The sequence below is a fragment of the Equus asinus genome, chromosome 23 (genome assembly GCF_041296235.1).
Source record: "Equus asinus isolate D_3611 breed Donkey chromosome 23, EquAss-T2T_v2, whole genome shotgun sequence".
Classification (NCBI taxonomy): Eukaryota; Metazoa; Chordata; class Mammalia; order Perissodactyla; family Equidae; genus Equus; species Equus asinus.
This window is the reverse complement of record NC_091812.1, coordinates 11,882,401-11,900,883: the sequence shown is the minus strand read 5'-3', so window position 1 is coordinate 11,900,883 and position 18,483 is coordinate 11,882,401. Positions and strand designations below refer to the sequence as shown.

Below are 18,483 nucleotides of genomic sequence, written 5' to 3'. Positions count from 1 at the left end.
AAATAGATAGAGAGCCATATAGAGCAGAGAGAATTGGAGTTATTATTTTTAATAAAAATATTAGGAAAGTTAGTTTGACCCAAGCTTTCATCCCAGAATTCAGCTTCTTTCTCCCTTAACACTACACTATCACTTGCCCCCAAACCAGAGAGGAGGTGCAGTTGTGGGCCACGTGAAAGCATTGTCAAGGATCTTGAAAGCCCAGGTGTGTATGAAGTGCAGCCCCATGTTATGCTCTGGCCCACAAATATCAGCACTGACCTAAAACTCTTCAAGTGAGTGGACCCCCGAGAAAGAAACTTCTGCCATGCGGTCCTCAGGGCCATGGTGCTGTTTGGTGCAACCTTTGTGAGCAGAGATGCTTTTGAGAGGTAGTGTAGCTTTGTGCTGAGGCCAGGGAATGATTAGGATCCCTGGACCATGATAACACTTCATTGGGAGAAAGACTCTCCAGTACCCCACCATTTGTTGGAAGACACACTGAGAATAGATTCCATCAGGTTAGTCTAAAGGAAGCACATAAAGAAAATATTTCAGACAGATGAAAAACTTACCTCGTTTTTTATAAGCAAATAGATGACTTGCAATAAAGTATATTTTTCATATCTCCCACTTTAATTTACTTAGACGGTGAATTATATGAAGCCTGCATAAAACATGCAACCTATACTTTATTGAGATTTACAATGCTTTCTATCCTAGAGGTTATGGGGTGTAGGGAGTTTATGGAGAAAGGGGCTGCTGCACGTCGCCATGCTTCACATGGTTCCTGAGCAGATGCACTAGGTTACACAAAACCACACTTCTACTGGAGCAGGGCACAGCATCGTGAAAAACAGGGGAAGTTGCTTAATTTGGTTCTTGGAAAGTTTTGGAGAAAACTGTTCCTGTGCTTTGAGAGAGAAATGCCTCTGAAGAGCTAGCTTCCCACAGTTTCTCTTTTGGAAAAACACGAGTTAAGTGTTTTCTTTATACTGCACTGGATATTTATAGTAATTCCCACAAAAGTTTGCAAATGCCTAAGGCAGGCTTTTAGCCTCAGGAGCTCCAAGGAAACTATTACTCCCAACTTTGTCCCAAAGGATGTCCAATGAGATACTTAGCTCAGACAGTCCAAGGGCAAAAGTAGACTTTGGGAACAATTAAACTTCAACTCACTATGACTTGCAGATGAGGAACCTCTCTTCTCTTCTCCATGTGATTTGCTCAGCCCATCTCTTCCAGAGGCGTGGAAGTCCCTGAGGTCAGGTACGGCTAGATAAATGAAATATGTAAAGTAGACATGAGTCTTGGCCTCACTACTTATCTACTATGTGAATTTAAGCGTTTCTCAACCTCTTTAAATTCATATTTTCTCTTTATAAAAGGCTACAAGTAATAATCTTTATTTATTTATTTTAACATTTTTAATGTTATGTTCTCCCATTTCTAATCTGATCTGTGCGTATGAATCAGTGTACAGAAGAAGACAGGAAAGAAGGAAAAGGGAAAGTAATTCTTGAATACTTCTTATGTTTTTCTTTTTCTTTTTAAAGATGTATGCCCTTCCACTTACAGGGAAGACAGGTGTTTGCTTTTAAATAGTTGCAACCTATTAAATATTGGATAGATTCCATTACAAAATTACTTTGTTACCTGGAAAACCATGTTACTACCAAGCCCTCTGGTGTAAGAATTACCTGCAAAATATGACATTACAAGCTAGGTGCCTTAAATGAGGATGAAGTGAGAGGTCCAGAGTAGACATGGAAGGAGAAAGATGGGCGATGGAAATTGAGGTGGAAGAATGCCATGAATAGATTCTACCTTGCTCTGCACTTTGCTGAAGTGTCTAGTGGCAACCAACAAGCCTGTGTGTCTCAGAGAAAGTCACATCCCAACATCTGGCCTTTTTAGTTACACATGGACTAGAAGAATCCTGAAGAAGGTTTTTAGGATGTTGCTTAAAGTCTTTGAGCCTCAGATTCTCCATCAATTAAATGAGAATATGAAAACCTACTTTTATATATATATATATATATTGCTGAGGAAGATTTGCCCTGAGCTAACATGTGTTGCAGTCATCCTCTATTTTATAGGTGAGGCACCATAGCAGCATGGCCACTGATAGATGAATGGTGTAGGTTTACACCTCAGAACTGAACCTCAGCCACTGAAGTGGAGTGCACGGAACTGAACCACTAGGCCATTGGGGCTGACCCTGAAGATTTACTTCAAAAAAAGACTCTATAAATACCAAAATATATAGCATATGAAAAGAAAGAATCCCTGGCTCAGAGAAAGTGCAGAGGAAATATTTGTGCTTTTGTTAAGCTTCCCTAGACACAAGAAGCTGAAGACTAAAGAAATGAAATAACTCGACTAAGGTCATCTTGCTAATTAGTAACAGAACTGAGCTTAGAATCCAAATCTCTTAAATACAAGTCCAAATCACTTTTTATTTTAATAAGATATACAGTAATGCCACAAGATTTCTTGGCCTGGAAAACAAGAACAGCCAATGAATGAGTCCATGCATTAAACTTCCTGGTCAAAAAGCCCTAAATTAATGCCCTATGTTTGAGGGAATAATTAGGCTTCCCAGTTCTGGTGAAAACACTTTGCAGAAGCTAGTTTCAAAGGAGAGCCTTAAATTGGCCAAAGGCAAGAAGCTGAGCCAATGATCTCTTGATGTTCCTTCCAGCTCTGAAGTGAACTGACCCTGAGTGCTCATTAAAATTCTCTGGAGACTGAATGACTGGATTACCTAACTGGACTCCATGTTCTGTGAAATCATTGCCAGGGTTTTACTGAAGGCACTTCACTACAGTCACTCATTCATGGAAAATGTTGAAATGGGATGAGATGATAACTGAGGTTTGTATTATTTTAAGTTTGATCCACCTCTGTCTCACCTGTAGTTTTAGGATGAATTAGGACCTTAATTTAAACTCTGCTCATTTAAAGTTGCATATTACTAAGATAAGGGTTCCAGTGAATAACTCAGAGACTCTGGCAGAAAATTAATATAATACATTCTTCTTTGGGTCTGAAATAGAAGATTAAGTAAATAAAAATTGATTATTTAGTATTTTTGTCTATAATACTCAATAAATAAGCATTTTATTAGTGTTGATGTGTTGAGGACTGAAATATTTTCTGTAAATAATTTATTCCAGAGGCCATTTGGTGATCTGAGACAAACAAACCTTAATTATGGGAATGAGATGAAAGATGTGTCTAAATTTAAATGATTTTTTATTGGTTGTTATTCAAATAGAATTATTTTGACCTAGGTAGAAGACAAAGCCAAGAACATTCAAATAACCAAGTAAATTAAAGTAGTATCCTCTCTTGAAATCTATTGTTGACTCTCGAATGTCTCTGGTTTCTGATCCTCCTGTAGGGGAGGAAAGTCAGCTCACTCTATATGCAGCTTTAGTACTGGTTTCACTCATAACAGTTTCCCTCAATAGTGACCTTTGATTGTACTTGTGTAAGAGATGCTCATTGCTGACTCCCTTATGGAATCTGGCTCCTCTTCCCCTCCCATAGCTGATAGGTATGGGGTGATCACCTGACCCAAGAAAAACTCATCCATAAGCAAGCCTGGGCCAATCAGGTTTTGTCTCTCAAGAAATTCAGCAAATGATGCAAATTCTGTAGCAGATGGTCATGGACCATGTCAAATGACGGGGTCATGTGATACAGGCACACCTACAGTTAGGTTCTGAGAATGCTCCAGTCTCTTCCCTTCCTGAGTCCCAATTGTTTTTCATCAGTCACAGATATCAGTGTCATAAATATAAATTTCTTTTCACTTGAAATAGTTTGAGTGTCTGTTCCTAATCTCTAAGATATTTTTGTCTTCCTTCCATAAGGTTTTTTTAAAGCATGAAGTGAATGGCAAGCAGTCTGATTTCTCTTTTCATTCTTTTTTGGTTATTGGATTCTAAGTAAGCATAAAATTCAACCCTTTTTAATTTACATATGAGGATACTGAGTAACCAAATTAGAGTTGATAAGTCATCTACGGATGAAAACCTTATTTCTTGACTCTCATGTTAGTGCTTTTTTTATTTCATTACATTACCTCCTATCAAAAAGACATATTCACAGAAAGTTTTTGTATAAGAAAATTTGACTTTTTTACTCTTAACTATAAAATTTTTTCGAAGTTAAATGTTTTATTTTTCATTGGAAAACATCGTTATTTTGTACCACACTTTCCTCATGGCATTTTTCACTTCCTTATTCCTGAAAGTGTAAATCAAAGGATTGAGCAAGGGAGTTAGGATGGTGTAAAATATTGCCACCATTTTGTCAAAGGAGAAAGCAGTTGGAGGTCGTGCATACACAAATATGCATGGGACAAAGAACAAAACCATAACAGCTATATGAGATCCACAGGTGGAGAGAGCCTTCCTCTGCCCTTCAGTACTATGGGTTCTCAGAGAGAGCAGGATGACACCATAGGAAAGAAGCTATAAGGACAAGATTATTATTCAGATAAACCCACTGTTGGCAGCCATCAAAAGGCCAAAGATGTAAGTGTCAGTGCAGGCAAGCTCCAATAATGGGTACAAGTCACACATGAAATGATCGATGATATTGGGGCCACAGAAGGGCAGCTGGAAAGTAAAGAGAATTTGTATCATGGAATGCAGGAAGCCCCCTCTCCAGGCTACCCCCATTAAAATACCACAGAGCCTCGAGTTCATGATGGAAGAGTAATCCAAGGCTTTGCAGATAGCCACATAGCAGTCATAGGCCATGGCAGTGAGGACAATGACCTGCACCCCAGCAAAAGAATGCTCAGCATAAAGTTGGGTCATGCAGCCTTCAAAGGAGATGGTTTTTCTCTCACAGAGAGAGTCCACAATCATCTTTGGGGCAATGGCAGAGGAGAAACTTGCATCCAGCAAGGATGGGAAAGCCAGGAAGAAGTACATAGGGGAGCGCAGGAGGGCTGGGCTGATCATGACAGTCAGCACAATTAGCAAGTTGCCCCTGACAGTTGCAATGTAGCCCAATGAAAATACAACAAATACTATTTTCTGAACATTGGGATTCTTTGAAAGCCCCAGGAGGACAAACTCAGTTACAAAGCTTTGGTTTTGCATGACTTCCAAGGGAAAGTTGAAAGCTACCACAAATTAAGAGAAAGTTATTTCAGACCAGTTTATGGTATCATAGTCATCTACAAGTGGAGGCATCCATATGAAAAATTATCTTATGTGCTTCTGTCATCATTGAGAAAACAAAATTATAAAATTGTGGAAGGTGGTTTGGGAAGTTAGGCAGAATTGAGGTGGAGATAAATTATTAAATACTTTAAAATAGCCAGAGTTTCAGTTTGGGGGAATGGAGGTATTCACATGTGGAAGAGATGAGAAATAGTTTTCATCTCAACCACCAACTCTGATCACTTTATAGTGGTTTCCTGGAGTGAATTGTTGAGAAGGATTATAAAGTCGTATCCAAGTTCTGAAGAAAGGAGGGCTGCCACTTTATTAGTGGTGCCTTTCATTGCATGGAGTCAGAGCACAATGACTGGCACACCATCCCTGATCAGGAGACTCGTATCTACAAATAGAAGAAGAAATAACACCCAGTTAAAGAAGCAATTGAAAATCATGACTACTCCCCTAATTATTTCTTTAAATGTCTGAACTGAATTGGGCCTTTAAGATTAATTAATTTGTTTTTTTATAAAAGAGAAAGCTCTATGATAAGGTGCCTAGCTCAATACTAACAGATTACAAGTACGCATGTGTTGAGTTGGTGTTTTTCTTCATTCGTTATTTAAAAATAAGAACAGAGGTTTATAAAAACATATCAATACCTAACGAAGAGTATTATCATTATGACTAAGTTCAATAATACAAGGAAAGCAATTATTCATGGCTTAGTGCGTGGGAAACAGCCCATGGTAGGTCTTATTATCCCTATTTTACTGGGAGGTAACTCATGCTTAAAGAGATAAGACCAAACAAGTAATAGATGCTGCATCTGGAATTTTAAGCAGGCTGGTTTGGACACCCAAGTCCCTCCCACTGGATCAACAGGGAAAGAAGCAAAGATTTTTCTTTTATAACAAGGACTTTAGAGCAGGATTGGCCTTTCTACAGTCTCCACCTGTAGATGGTAAAGCCTTCTGAGTCCTTTGTTCTGTTTAAATGCAGCCCCTTAATGAAAGTCAAAGAGCGAATGACAGATTGTCAACAATCACACAGGTAAGAAATAGAAACAGTCTGTCACATATAGTCAGAGTCTTGAGGCTTTATTAATTACTTGCTAATTATGTATACAATGTGGCCCAATTGATCAAGTACAACTTGGCAAAGTATATCTGTTTTGAATTTATGACTATATTGTAAAGTAGGGATGTTCATGTGTAGCCTATCCACTTATCTCACAGGATCATGATGAGGGTCAAATTGGAAAACGCAAAAAAATCGCTTTTGATAGATGGTTTTACAAATTGTGGTAACTACACTCTCACTTAAAAAGCCAGCCACCTTACCCACAGAAAGTTTTTTTATGAGTCATCCAGATAATTACTTCAACTTTTGACTTCATTTTCCATAGCAAGACACAACTTCAGAGAATAATTGCGTCCTCACCTACATGTATATAACAGAAACTTATCAGCCAGACAGTGCTTTTCTGTGTGTGTACATGTATATATAATTATTGTTTGTTAAATAGGTGAATGAAAGCATAATGAGGCTTACTGTGAGAATTAAAAATAAGTTGATTTTTATAAATGCCACCTAGAGCTAACAAAAACAATTTTCAATGTTAATAAAATTAACAAAAATACAATTGCATGTACTAACATCTATTTGCTTACCTTAAAATAACCATTTCCATTACGTTTCCAGGGTAGCAGGCATTCTTAAACAGTGCCAGCACTATAAACCTCACATCCAGCTACAAGCTGGCATCAAGAAAACAAGAGCATAAAACAAACTCCATAAGGTCATGAATCAATCAACAACCATTTATTAAAATGCAAAGAATACAATAAATGATCTAGCAGTTATTAGCTTATCCTAGGGTCAAAGCAGAAAAGACAACCAAATGAAATGAGTAGGAACATTAGCTCCAGATCATACGGACCGAGGTTCAAATCCAAGCTCTTCTACTTAGTTATATTATGTTGAGGTGTCGAGGAAATGTAACTTAAAATTCTCAAAGACTCGGATTGTACTTCTGTAACTTGGTAAAAATAAGAATGCCTATTGAGAGGGTTCTTGTGAGAATCAGATATGGCAATGCTCATAAAAATGTTTATGCAGTTAGAAGCACAGGAGAACATCACTATAGACAGTGAGAACAGCCCGCAGAGCCATTGACATAGAGCAGAAATGACAACGTTTTCACTACTAATTCCTGCTCCACCATGACTGATGTTGATACGTTTTTTAACAATCCTTTTATTTATTCACAAATATAAAATATTTTATGGTCACGGTGCAGAAACAGTGTTGTTTAAATATGTAACACTTGTAAATGTCCTTAATAATCCCTGAATAAATTATTGGAGCCCTCAGGCCCACATGTGTCTGCTTCTTCTTCAGGTAGCTTCATTGTACAAAGAAAGCCAAGTTGGGTAGTGAGGTGGAGAGGAAGACCAAAACTCTAAATTAATCTACTAATAAAATAATTCTTAGGCTCTCCACTTTCCTTTTCTGAAGAATTTCCAACAGTAGTACCATTTCAGAATTAAAATGTTTATTAGATATAAACAAATCAGCCCTCTCTTTTTTCTGATAAAATAAATTTCCAAAATTAATGTTAAAACTTTGACAATGCTGAGTACAGTGTCCTCATAGTTTATGATCACAAATTTATGACTTTAGGTCATTTAAAAGGTAATTATCCTAAATGGAACATGTTGTGCTGGATTGAACCATAAAACAGGAAAAGGGTAGTAGTGGGAAAATTAATAAAATATGAATAAAACCTCGTGTTTCATTAAGAGTAATATATCAATGTGCATCATATAGTTTTGACAAATATAGTCATGGTGATGTAAGATGATAATATTAAGGGAAGTAAAGGGAAGAGTATACAAGAATTCTCTGTACTATCTTGGTAATTTTCCTATTAGCCTAAAATTAGTCCAAAATAAAAATTTAATGAAAAATAATACAATAATTGTTCGGTTTCTGCTATCAAAAGGCTAGCAATCCCATCTTCATCACTTAACAGACATGTGTCATTGAGATACTGCTAAGCCTCCGAGTTCTCTCCCACAAGATAGATGCAGTAACACTTGTCCAAGCTGCCCAGCCCGTAGGAGTCAATAAGACAGTTATGAATATGCTCTGTGATGTATAAGTCAAAAGGAAAATTTGAAATATTGATTTCAGCATTATTTTTAAACAGTGTCTACACACACGAAATGAGCTACAAAATTAAATCCATCATAAATATAGAATACATATTTTAAAATCATGTTTTTTAAAATTATATCAATCCTAAAATTGCAATGAAACTGCTTCATGCATGTAATTCTTTTGGAAATCATTCTAGCAAATATTTCCTGAATCATAAACATGTTTACATTCCTTATACTAGTAATCCCAATCTTAAAAATTGTTCTAAAAGTGAAATAAGGTGTAAGTTTTATAATGGAACATGATAAATGTCATTTATAATAGTGAAAATTTAGAAATATCGAAAATGTTCAATAATAGAAAGGCGTTTATGTGAATTGGACTGCTACAAATTAATAGCACAGTGTTCTGTGAACAAAATACTGATTAATAATATGAGGACATAGATGGTAAAGCATTTTTACAATATGGTAAATGAGAAAAACAAGAAAAATTGTGATAACTCTATCCATTTGAACATTTTAGTATAATTTTAAAATCAAGCACAGAACATATGAAAATGGTAGAGACTTTATTTTCAATTTGTACCTTGATATAATTACAAGATTTAACATTAAGTCTTTTAACATTTAAAACCAACAGCATCGTATTTTCCATCATCTGAACTGATCAGAAAAAGGAGTTCGGGTTTGAGGATAATTTTATTATCTTGTATAATTAACTTCCATAGGAGGAACTAATATCCTAACATAACGTAGAATCTTGTACTAAAACTTTAAACTATTGTAAACCTTGCATAAGTAGTTGTATCATGGACCCAGCCTTCCCATCTCTCACTTTGATCAGTTTTAACGGCATATACTCCTATAGGAAGCAACTGATTCTGTTCACATTTCTCCTGGAAGATCCCATGGTCTTTCCTCTCTTGATAGCTTACTCTTTAATATGCTGAAGCTGCAGCAAAGATTGTTCAGGACTCCTCACGGCCTGAACTATGGGCTCTGGGCCATCCTGTGGGGCTGTGACCTTGGGAATTTTGTCTCCCTAATATCCACAATGTCCACTATTTCCTTCCTATTCATTTTGGTAACAAAGTAATTCTAGTATCTATCCTTCTGAAAATAATAGAAATTTCAACTTTGAAGTATGTATAACATTCAAACCTATATGAGGAATTAGTTGTAAGATTATTAACTAGTGTTTTGTAGTTATATTTCAAGAAGTAAATTTTAGATGCATTTATATGTACCTATCTCCACATAACAGTCACATCTGCATATAGTTTCATAAATAAATATATTTATTAAAAATTAAAAGAATACATTAAAATCTCATTCTTTCTTTTTTTATACATAAATCAGCCATTTTATGGTTTTAGTTTTACTTTTTTTTTTTTAAGACTGGCCCTGAGCCACCTGCTGTCAATCTATTTCTCTTCTTCTCCCCAAAGCCCCCAAGGACATAGCTGTATATTGAAGTTGTAGGTCCTTCTAGTTCTGCTGTGTGGGATGCCGCCTCAGCATGGCTTGATGAGTGGTGCCAGGTCCATGCCCAGGATCTGAACCAGCAAAACCCTGGGCCACTGAAGTGGAGCACATGAATTTAACCACTCAGCCAGGGGCCGGCCCTAAAATGCCATTCTTAATTACTCTCCTTGTTAAGTTATTCAGTGTATGCTATTTTAGATCTAGGATTATTATTTAACTGTGCAATAAAAGAGTTTTTTTCTTTATCTATCTAAACATGTTCATTTCCACGACAATCTGGAAAATATGTTCTCTTCAGTTTTCACATCAGCTTCTCTCCCCTCAATATTACTCGCTGATATCCCTAAATATCTTAAGTTTTATACTCTTACTATATCTGGAATTAGTGGAAAAAATAACCTTTCTCTGTTTCCACTTGTGTCACTCCTGACAGATGCCTGATCTTCTCCTGCCTGTCCTCCTAGCAATTTAGCTCATCTTAAGAGAGAGGTAAAGCCCCAACAACCAGCACTAAACCAGGCCAGAATTTTGGCCATTCAAATATTCTGAACAATTCGGATATAGATATCTAAGACCATCTATGACATCGAATATTCTCAGAGAAAATTAAGTTGACTTTAACCAGCATTTAAATTTAGAAGACTCGGGGCCGGCTCCGTGGCCGAGTGGTTAAGTTCGTGAGCTCCACTGTGGCTGCCCAGGGTTCGGATCCTGGGCATAGACGTGGCACCGCTCGTCAGGCCACGTTGAGGCGGCGTCCCACATCCCACAACTAGAAGGACCTGCAACTAAGATATACAACTATGTACGGGGTGGGGGGTTTGGGAAATAAAGCAGAAAAAAAAAAAGATTGGCAACAGTTGTTAGCCCAGGTGCCAATCCTTAAAAAAAAAAAAAAAAAGGAAGATTGGCAACAATTGTTAGCCCAGGTGCCAATCTTTAAAATAAATAAAATAAAATAAAATTAGAAGACTCTGGTCTGTGACTTAAGTCACTCTTTCTTACCTTGAATGTCCTTCCCTGTGCCATTTGTTGGGGCTTTGTGGTGGGAATATTAACTGCTATACTATATATCAATAGCTCTGTAAAGGTAAACAGCACTTGAATTACCATGCTCCTATCTCAGTATTCTGTATACAGCCTCAAAAAATCCCACTTTTTAATATAAAACATCAGGAAGGGTATAGCATCAGAGGATGAATGATAAGTTAGAATATATATAGAAAGAATAAATGAAATACTATTGGGGAGCAAAGACAAAAATGTGCACCCATTGCATTTCATAGTTATTTATATTTAATTCGGAGATGAAAAACTGAAGATAGGTCTAATTTAATTAGACTTGAAATAATAGGGACTCCTAACTCCTCCAAAAAAGTTTACCTTCTAATAGCTGTTATTCGTGGAGCACATATTATGTGTCAAGTTCTGTCCTATTGACTCTGCATGTATTGATTTAAGTTTCCAAATCCTTTGAACTTGATAATATTATAATTCCCATTAAAAATGAAGATTATGAGGCCAGAAATGTTATGTACTAGCTCAGGTGTACACAGCTGAGTGACAGACCCATGCGTTGTATTAAACTTGATAGCCCACACCACAGCACCCATACTTTTACGTACAATATCACAATTTAAAATCCTCTCTGCAAATGCAGAAATGTGAATTACAAATCTCACCATGTGTTAGTTCCTTGAAAATTCTGGTGATGACAATCTTCTATTCTTAAGGGAGAACAGTGAATTCAGTGGCTGGCCAAAGCATGACATACGTTTCCAACTCTTAGTTATACATCTAAAGGAGAGAGGAAGAGCATCTCTGGCAGATGAGGTAGAGAATGTTGCCCACTCCTTCTCAAGTACTGTCTCCAACACAGTCTCAGGGAAAAAAAAAAAAAAAAGCAAGAGTTTCCTCCTTGATTTCCAACTGGAATTTAAAGAGGTTTCTCTGAGAGGTCATGAGCCTGTAGAATTGCCTCTCAGTTCCCCCTCAGGATTTGGTAATTTCCCATCAGTATGACTTTCCAAGACACAGTTATCTGTGGTTTGACTTACTCAAGTGTTTGTCCCCAACCAATTAGAGGTTTTTCTAAGTTTTTCTCCTTTTGAACTGCTCCTGGGTTTCTATTTGAAGATGCTTTCATTTCCCTTCATATTCAGGAGAAGAACACTGTGGGTACTCAGATGGAATGTAGTGTCTCTGGGCAGGTTTTGAGTAAATGCCTTAAATCCATGAGCCTAATGCTGGAATCAGGCACAGCATCAATCCATAAGGACATGGAATTTTGGGGGACTAGAGTAGCAATAAGTGCTTGTTAATGAATAAAAAGTTTTATTTATAAATGTACAAAGATGTACAGATTAATCTAAAATGTTATTTTTTCCTCTCAGTACCTGATCTTGATATGCCATGAGTTTAAAACCAAAAGCACAATTTCTCATTATAAAGGATTTTTTACTTTCTCTTTTTTTGAAAACAAGGAATGTCAGGTCTCTTTGATGGAACATGGCATTGGGAGGGAAGCATGAGGGAAAACTTGAATGTAAGCTCATAAGGTCCCTTCAGAGAGGATCCATACCGAGGAATCTGTTGGTCTATACACTCTTGTATCCAACCTATTTTTATGTCTATCACCCTCACAGAAATAAGCAGAAGTGAAGTGACTCATCAGAAAATGAAGGCCCAAAGCACCTTCACTTCAATTGCCTACAGTATTAAAGGACAAGGGTTATCTTCTTTTTGGGGGGTGGAGGGTTATTTTCTGTTTTCTATTGAAATTTTAGATGATTTCCTGACCCAGAAGCACCATCTGAGATGGATCACATTCCTGGAGGGGATGATATTATTAAAATATGAGTCAGCAGCAGGACTCCAGGAATGAGTCCTGGAACCCTGGTTCCTACTTTAGACCACACTTAGCATCTTGTACTTTATTCCATGCCCTGCTTTGCTTAATCCTTTATTATTTGCTTCCATTAGAGGAAATGAGAGGGATAACACTAAAATAATAGTGTGAAGATGGAGTGCAACAGATAATATAACAAGCACGTTATTTGTGCAAAAGTTTGGTGAATTCAAAAAAGTTTACAAATCGGAAAAGAGAGAGAAGGACAGAGACAGAGACAGGCACAAAGAAATGTGTGAAATGGGGGGATGAGCACGAGGGAGATAAACAGCAATTTGTCCTTCTGGAATTTATCCAATAATCCATTCTTCTCCACAGATTTAAAATTTCACCTTCATCATTTATCAAATTATAAAATTTATACTATATCTCTAAAGATAGATGATTCTATGTCTAGGCCGTTTCTTCTGTTCTTTAGAATTCTTTATTCCTGGGCATATAACAAAATGTTTACAAACCAGAGCTTTATGTTATGTTCTGACATCTAGTAGATACAATCATCTATCTCTGTTCTTCTCACTTTGTTGATATTACCAACGCTACTGAAACTCAGGAACACATCCATATAAACTTTAGAACTAGTTTATCAATTTCCATGAAAATATGCTTTGTCATTGCGGGAAGGTGTTATTAATTCATCACAAAATTGATGTCTCTAAAAGCAAGTCCCCTCCCTAGGGTGTGCAGAACCACCCAAATATTTTTTACAGAAGCTCTAACTATACAAATAGTTTGATGTAAAAAGAATTAATAATTATAAACAACATGAGTAGTGAGTATATTACAAAATTCATGACTCAGTGTAAGATATAGTGCTTTATTAGTGGAGATTTAGGATCACAGGTAGAGAGCAGGTATTTAGATATTTGTTTATTGTCCAGTCAGAGCACAGCAAGATTCTTCCCAGTGTCCAAGCATCTCTCTTCCTGTCCAGGTCCAGAAACCATCTCTTCTTGTTCAATTCAGAACCTTTATATGTTGGAAAAATGCCTCTGATCTTCTTTGATACCATCTATTTAATGTTGTTTTACATCATAACTAATGATGCTGCATCATTTCTCAGACCGTCTGTGAATACTGTCTTCCAATCTCTCTCAACGTTTCTTTGATAATGAGAGCAAATACAAATCTGATGAGAAGAGTTTGCAAGAAGATATGAACCATAATTCATTTCCCAGTCATGTTAAATTGATTGGAATTTTGTACTATAAGTTTAAAACTAGTTACCTTCCTATCATGTCTTCCCATGACCTCTTTAGGCCATAATCAAGGCATTTCAGGAATCTGATGTCCCACAGCCCTGCCTTCCACACACCACCACCAGCTTGGAGAAGAGATGAAAGACCTGAGCCCAGACAAAGAAAAGTGGTCCTTTTCATGCAAGTTAGGCCCCTCATTACACGTGGTTTATGACCGGAGAGTACAATGCTACCATATCCAGGGGAGGCAAGAGACAGCATTAATCAGAATGGCCAGTTGGGATTGAGGAGCAAAGGTTTTAAAAGACCTTGAAGGAGATAAGTATATTCACCTGTGAAGAACAGTCTGACACATGGCATAGAGCCTGGGGAAGGGCCCTAGTGACTTCCTTGGGTGTTAGCAGGAGGGAAGACAGAATATAGAATGCCTGCCACCACCTCCACCATCGTCAGTGCTATAGATTTTGCAGTGCAGTGAGACCATGCATAAATGTGAGCTGAGAATGGCCTACACCCCTGGCCCAAGCCAAGGGTTAACAAGGGGCCATTTATAGCCCATGTCTTGAACTTGTTCAGTGTCTCCCAAAATCAGCATGTAAACACCATTCTAGTAATCAACTTAGTACAAGAGTGCAAAAGAAATAATGCACCAACCTGTGAAAGCCATTTGCTTGACATACTGCCCTAGTAGAACTGAGGTTCTTGCCACAGAAGAAATTTGTGGAATCTAGCTGACAGGTTATAATTTCACCATGGATTATCAGAACAGCTCTTCCCTATGCAATGGAAGATGTAGGTTCTGGACCTGCTTTGACACTAGGAAAGTTACCCAAAATATTACAAATATTTAAGATTAGGGATCTCATTATGATCCTTCTAGTTCTTTAACTCTATAATTAAAATACAAAAGAATCATTGGAAACTTCTTACAGAGATCAATGTTATTACACTGTCGTAGATGTTTTCCTCTTCTTTGACATGAGGGCGGGTGAAGAATTGTGGCGTGAATTCAGAATTTTAATTATAAATTAGTGTAAGCAGGCAGTAAACATTGTGTTCTACTAATATCAACATAGCAAAAGATAAATGGAAGTTATGTCAGGGATTTTGATACCAAATTGCTCTGTCATCTAAAAGTTCATGAAGGATTTGATTTCTAATTATTATATTAATAGAGTCATTTTGAAGTCCATGTTCTTTTGGAACTTGAGTGTTTAAAAATATAGCGTTCCCTGATCAAGACCCTGCCTATCTTCCACATCTCTACTTGGACCGCGTTGCCCCAGTCCACCATGCACTGATTACCCTGACCTTCTTCACTTGAGACTACATCCTGCCTTAGTGTTTCTACACAAGCTTTTCTCTTTTGCCTTAGATCTCCTTTCTCTTGATATGCTGAGGATCATTCTATCTCATCATTCAGAAATCTCTTCTCAGAGAAGTCTCCATGTCACCTAACTAGAGTTACCTTGTCACACATGCACCCCTCTATGACGATTTTCTGAGAATCAGTTATCACTCTATGACTTTATTTCCATTTTTATATATTGTTTATCTTCTGCATTAGAATGTAAGCTACAGGACAAAAGGGAAGCTTATTTTCTTAGTCATCACTGTATACCCAGATCCTAGAACAGTATCTGACACTTTGTAAAACTCAGCAAATATTTTTCAATGAATAAATGATCCTCATACTTAATGAAAACAGCTGGTGGTAATTAATGCTAGATTTATATTGCACATATACATTTTTCATTTAAAAGTAAAGATATTGGAGCCAGCCCTGGTGGCCTCGTGGTTAACATTCAGTGCTCACCACTTCAGCAGCCCAGGCTTGTTTCCCGGTTGTGGAACCACACTACCCCTCTCTCAGCTGCTCTGCTGTGGTGGTGGCCAACATAGAAGAACTAGAACAATTTACAACTAGGATATGCAACCATACATGGGGGCTCTGGAGAGGAAAAAAAAAGAGGAATACTGGCAACAGATGTTAGGTCAGGGTGAATCTTTCCCTGTAGGTAAATAAATAAATAAAAATATTGATTTAAATAGTTTGAAATACTGTAGCTAATATTTTAATTATTACCATAATATATATCATATTTTTAAAAATAAGAAAACCATAACAGAATGTTGAATCGTGCCACGACCTTAGGCTTCCCATATACCTAGTCAAGGGAGGCAGTTTAAAAAGGCATTAGTGTCTCTCTAGTCACAGCAACAAAAGGATCGGGGAGAAAATAAATATCCTTTGGATTCAGAAACCAAAATCTATAATGTAACAGCAAGAATCATGGATCTGGGAGGAAGTAAATACCATTTGGATTTAGAAATCCATATCCATAATGTAACAGCGAGAACCATTCTCCCACAGTTAAAAAAACATAGATCTATAGAGTTGCTCTTTTTTTACAAAGAATATATAATGTCAAGATATAGACACCAGCTTCTAAAGTATCTTGACTCCAGCATGATAAATTCTTATTCTGCTTCACAAAAGGATAAAAAAGATAGTGGACAATTTTGGTAAAATGGGGGCCTCCATATTAAACAGCAAATTACTTATCTTAGATTGTACGTGCTTCCAAGTAGAATTTTGACAGCAAACGGCAAAATTTTACCTCCTAAATCGTTTCTATCTATTTATTCTCCCCTACCTTGTTACCCAACCTATGAAATTCCAAATATAAAAAAGTCTCTTTTAAACTTATATTCATTCAACAATATTTATAAGTGACTACTAGATCACTGGCAGCATTCCACCAACAGCATGAGTGAATAAACACAATCTTTGCCCTTACAGGAATTATAATCCTGTAAGGAAAATAGACAAAATAAAAGTCAAGAAATAATTTATTAAAGTACATTTTGTGATCATTGATATTACGGATATAACTGGTTGAAGGACTAGAGAATAACTGAGGGGATGATTAAAAACAGTCAAGAGGAAGGACTTGTCTAAGGAGGTGGGAGTTCATCAGAAAATGGAAAAGTTGAAGTGGAGCCAGCCAAGCAAAATCTCTGGGAAAGAGAATTCCAGCAGTGATCAGAGAAAGAACAAAAGCTGGGAAGGCTTGAATTATTCAAAAGACAGTTTAAAGAGAGAGAGAGTGGCTAGAGCCTTGTGAGAAAAAGATGGAGTACAAAATGCACTGGAGAGGTGGGCAGCCACCTGACTGTTGTATCTTAACCTGATTTTCATGCTTAAAACATGCTCCTGGCAGCTGTGTGACCAATGGGTTGAATGAATGTGGAGAGTAAGACCTCATTGCCCTTGTTGGAAAGCTTTGTCCTTAGCATATAAGCTAGTGACTGCCCAGGGTCCCTCGTTTTATCTACAGTTTCTCATGAAATTTTTCATCTCTGTGTTCCTCAAGGTATAGATCCAAGGATTTAACTCAGGCATGATGATGGAAATGGACTCAGCCATTGTCTTTTCTATGGGGTAAGGGGCCACAGGCCTCATGTACATGACAATGCACAACACAAGAACAAGGCAACCACTGTGAGGTGGGAGCCACAGGTGGAGAGAACTTTATGCCACCATTTAGAACTGCAAGAATCCAGGGGGCAGAGGATGACCACATAGGATGTGATGAGGACAAGGAAGATGGTCTCACACATCACCCCACTGTTGAGGATGACTAAGAGGCTTAGGATGTGGGTGTTTATGCAGGCCAGTTTCAGTAATGGAAACAAATCCCACATAAACTGATCAATGACATTGAGGCTGCAGAGTTTATTTGGTACATGAAGAAAAGCTGTATCTCTCAGTGCATGGATCATCCTACCAAGGCCCCTCCCAGGAGCAGGTAGCACACCCGAGAGCTAATGATGGTCATGTAGTGCAGGGGCCTACAGATGGCCACATAGTGGTCACAGGTCATCACAATGAGAAGGGTAATCCCCACACCACCAAATAAATGCTCTGCAAAGAGCTGGGCCATGCAGCCTTTGAGGGAGATGGTAGTGCCCTCAGAGAAGGAGTCTACAATCATTTTGGGGGCAATGACAGAAGAGGAGGTGGCATCCATGAGGGACAAGGACGTAAGGAAAAATTCATAGGTGATCTCAGACTCTGACTTGTGACCATGGTGACCAGAATGTATAGGTTTTCCAAAACTGTGGACACACACATGATGAGAAGCACAACAGAGTATATTCTGCAGCTCTGGATTCTTTGTAATGTGCAAAAGAATGAATTCTGTCACATTATTAGGATTCTCCATTTATTGTGGGCTTATACAAGCACATTGTTCTGAGCTTGAAAATCTACAGAAGAATCATATATTTAATTAGTAGTCACTGAGTGTATTGCACATTTTTGCACTCTTTGTCACACCTCTTTTTTTGTTTGTGTGAGGAAGATTGGCCCTGAGCTAATATCTGTTGCCAATCTTCCTCTTTTTGTTTGAGGAAGATTGTTGCGGAGCTGACATCTGTGCTGATCTTCCTCTACGTTATGTGGGATATCGCCACAGGGTGGCTTGAAAAGCATTGCTAGGTCTGTGCCCAGGATCTGAACCTGTAAACCTCAGGCCACCAAAGTGGAGCACATGAAC

The 18,483-nt window shown here is 37.6% G+C and overlaps 2 pseudogenes; both read right to left on the bottom strand.

The window, feature by feature from the left end:
• Positions 1-4,157: 4,157 nt before the first annotated feature.
• Positions 4,158-5,102, bottom strand: LOC139041743 (olfactory receptor 4C15-like; annotated as a pseudogene).
• A 12,150-nt stretch (positions 5,103-17,252) lies between these two features.
• On the bottom strand, positions 17,253-18,150 carry LOC139041752 (olfactory receptor 4C6-like; annotated as a pseudogene).
• Positions 18,151-18,483: the final 333 nt, after the last annotated feature.